This window comes from Jaculus jaculus, chromosome 4, assembly GCF_020740685.1.
Source record: "Jaculus jaculus isolate mJacJac1 chromosome 4, mJacJac1.mat.Y.cur, whole genome shotgun sequence".
Lineage (NCBI taxonomy): Eukaryota > Metazoa > Chordata > Mammalia > Rodentia > Dipodidae > Jaculus > Jaculus jaculus.
Window position 1 is genome coordinate 125,205,476 of NC_059105.1, and position 3,884 is coordinate 125,209,359.

General features: G+C 42.2%; 1 pseudogene; it reads left to right on the forward strand.

The window, feature by feature from the left end:
- The first annotated feature begins 2,162 nt into the window (after positions 1-2,162).
- On the forward strand, positions 2,163-2,263 carry LOC123460458 (annotated as a pseudogene).
- The last annotated feature ends 1,621 nt before the right edge of the window (positions 2,264-3,884 follow it).

The following is a 3,884-nucleotide window of genomic DNA, read 5'->3' on the forward strand; positions in this document are numbered from 1 at the left end:
CTTATGAGAGGCACCATCCAATGCATTGGATGAAATGTCAAGCTAAAAAAATTTTTTTTGAGGCAAGCCCAACAGTCTGGCCTGTGTGTGTGTGTGTGCATACACACGTATGTGTATAGGAGAGAGAGAGAGAGAGAGAGAGAGAGAGAGAGAGAGAATTGGGGCATCAAGGCCTCCAGCCACTGTAATCAAACTCCAGATGCATGTGCCACCTTGCCCACATGTGCGACCTTGCATGCTTGCATCACCTTGTGTGTTTAGCTTATGTGGGACCTGGAGAGTCAAACATGGGTGGTTAGGCTTTGCAGGCAAGTGCCTTAACTGCTGAGCCATCTCTCCAACCCTTGGGCTAAAATTTTAACATAGGAATTTTGTTCAGTATGAGAACTTAATGATCAGTTCCTTTCTTTTCGTTCATTCACTGAACACATAATTTGAGTATTTACCATGAGTCAGGCCCTGTGGTAGTTTGAATATATGTCCACCATAGACTCCATTGTTTTATTAAGCTTGAAATTTGGCTCTCAAGGCACCTGACTGGAGGAGGTATCACTGTGAACAGATTCTGGGATCCAGCCCAAATGTGTGTTTGGAGCAGATCTGATTCCAGCTCAAAGGTGTAAGACAGCAGTGTGAGATCTGGCAGGTTTTCCTGCTTGCTATTTTCAGTTTGTTGGCTGTTTTGACATTTTTCTCTCTGTGTTTGGATCTGTTAAAGGGAGCCAGTTTCTTCCATCATTGATGGAACTTCCCCTTGATCTGTAAGCTTGAAATAAATTCCTTCCTCCCATAAACTGTTTGGAAGTTCATCACATTGTGGAACTGACTATGACAGGCCCTAAAGATATGAAAATGGGTAAGATGTTTCTTTTGGATACATAAGCCCTTGGGGACCTTAGAACATACCAGAGAATACAATCAGATTAACCTAAAATGTGCAATGCTATGTGGTATTTGAAGAGCCAAAAAGGTTCATTTTTAATGGTAGCCAGAAAGACTTTACAGAAAAGTGACTTTTAAGATAGATGTTGAACAAATAATGAATGCATGATTGGGAGGGCTAACATGGGGAATTTAAAGTGGAAGAAAAATAGAACAAAGTATAGAAAATGCAGTGTATTTGGAGGTGTTGTAGATAGTTTCTGTGATGCTGGAACAAACATCCAACGGAACACAGTTTTATGGGAGGAAGGAATTTATTTCAAGCTTACAGAATCTGCTAGAAGAAGCTCCCATTCATAAATCCAAACAGAGAGAAAACACCACCAGCCACCAACACCAAAAAGCAACAAGCACAAACTGGCAGTAAGCAAGACCTCCAGAGCTCAAATTTCTCTGGACAACTTTGGAATAGAATTCAGATCTACCCCCAAACATACCTTAGGGCTGGACCCCAGGATCCGCCCTCAGTGACATCTCCTCCAGCCAGGCAGCTGGAGACCCAAGTCATAAGCCTAACAAAACACCTGAGTCTATGGGGGACATACAATCAAACTACCACAGGGCGGATAGCCACAAGTAGCTTTATATGGCTTAAGAATGTAGATAACAAAGGTGGATATTGGTAAGAAATGAAAGTTAAACTCTCATATAAAGAAGAAAATCATAGCAAAAAACCGCTGAACATGAGATAGCTGTTGCCTTCTTGAATACTCAGCAACTGTGATCACCAGCATTAGACTTGCACAAAATTGGGTCCGTTAATATTCAGTTATAGGAAGGGAGGGCTCATGAGTCCCTGCCCTTTCCTCAGGGTATAGAGGCAGTTAACAATTGCTAGGAGAGGGACACTTTCTTTAGTAATGCAGGCCTATAAGTTGTCATGCTTTTGGAAGTAACTGTATTGGTTCACCAAGCTATACTTTGCATGGAATCCTACCTTTGTTCCAGTAGTTCGTCCCCTATCAGGGATGAGTAGCTATTTGTTCATGTCTCCTCAGAAAAGGTTCATACTGCAATCCTATAGGGAATAGAGCACAATGGAAGCTTTTTCTTTTCTTTTATTGGGAATGAGCGGGTAGTGATAGTGCATACTTGGAAGGTAGAGAGAAAAGGATCAAGGTGTTCAAGTCAACCTTAGCTACATTGTGAGTTTCAGACCAATCTGTGCTAAATGAAACCCTATCTCAATAAATAAACAAATAAGCAAGCACAGAAATAGTTCTTACTTCATTAGCAATATATTAAAATTGGAACTTTACAGAGATTAGCACATCCCCTGTTCAAATATGACATGCAAATTCATGAGGCTTTCCATATTTTTGGGGTGATGGTAGAACACAAGTGGTTTAAAAGTAACAGGGTTAAGTGGAATATTGGGTATAGAAAGGGTTAAGCAGGAATGAGAGTGGGGGTATGGAGAGAGGAGTAAGTTGGGGAGGGGAATCAAATTAAGGAAATATGACAAAGCCAGATGGAAATCTACTGCTTTATAAACTATTTAGAATATTATTTAAAAAATAAGAATAAGAGAATAAGAGGAGGTACACTGCATAGATGAATAATACTACTCCCTGAAGCCATGGATTATTTATTAAAATAACAATGCCAGGTGTGGGATACCTCCCCTATGAGTTGTTGGTCAGGGTGGTCACAAATTCCGTCAAAACAAAACAGGCTATTGCCATTGCTCTTGGTTGCTCACCAGAATTGAGTAGTGAAACTTGTGCTAAAGACAACACACCCTTGGATGCAGAATGTAGAGAAATGCTGGGTCTGAGCTCAAAGTTTCCTCTCCTCTGGCTAGCTTTCAAAGTGATAGAAGGTGCTACATGGGAGGCTGGGGGAGAAAAGTTATCAATGGTCTTACCCAGTGGTGGGTTCCATATGCCACAACACTGACCTGCCAGGCAAGATATGCCCACTGGCGTAGTACTGGCATGTCTGTTATGGGGCAAAACACTTTCTGATTGTATTTGAGGCCTACTCTACAAGATTGAACTTATGCCTGGTACTATAAACCAAGTAAAAAACCCATGGCTGGGCTGAAGAGATGGCTTAGCAGTTAAGCACTTGCCTGTGAAGCCTAAGGACCCCGGTTTGAGGCTTGATTCCCCAGGACCCACGTCAGCCAGATGCACAAGGGGCACACACGTCTGGAGTTCGTTTGCAGTGGCTGGAAGCCCTGGTGTGCCCATTCTCTCTCTCTCTCTCTCTCTTTCTCTCTTCCTCCTCCTCCTCTCTCTGTCACTCTCAAATAAATAAAAAATAAACAAAAAAATTAAAAAAAAACATGGCAGGGAAGACTATAGGCCCTGGAGGAACCACCCTGGTGGTTTGCTAAAAGGTTATGTTGTCAAACAACCTACTAAACAGTTATGTTTATTAGTGCTTATTGCAGTAATCTTCTCATTGCTGGCAGAAAGCACCCAGCCAAAAGCAGCTTGTGGGAAGAGAAAGTTTATTTTGGTTTACAAACTCCAGGAGAAACTTCATGATGTCAGGGGAAAATGTGGCATGAGCAGAGACTTGATATTATCTCCTGACCAGCATTTGATGGACAACAGCAATAGGAGATTGTGCCAAACACTGGCAAGGGGAAGCTGGCTATAGTGCCCATAGTCTTGCTCCCCATAACACACTTCCAACAAGGTTCTAATTCCTAAATTGCCATCATGGATCAAGCATTCAGAGTTTATGAAGGACATCACAATGCTGTTTTCAGCCTTGGCAAGAGAATTTCCTTTTTTTGAAAGCCTAAAAAAGACAGGAGTGCTATCGCTAATAAGGAAGCCAAACATAGGGAACCGAATGGTTTCAACTCCATCATGAAGTTCCAGCCATACAGAAACCTCCTTCTAGCCAGGACCATGTCAAACAGCCAGAATGACTTTGCCTCCACCATACAACCTTTGAGACTGGGCCAGCTGACCTGCACTGGGGCA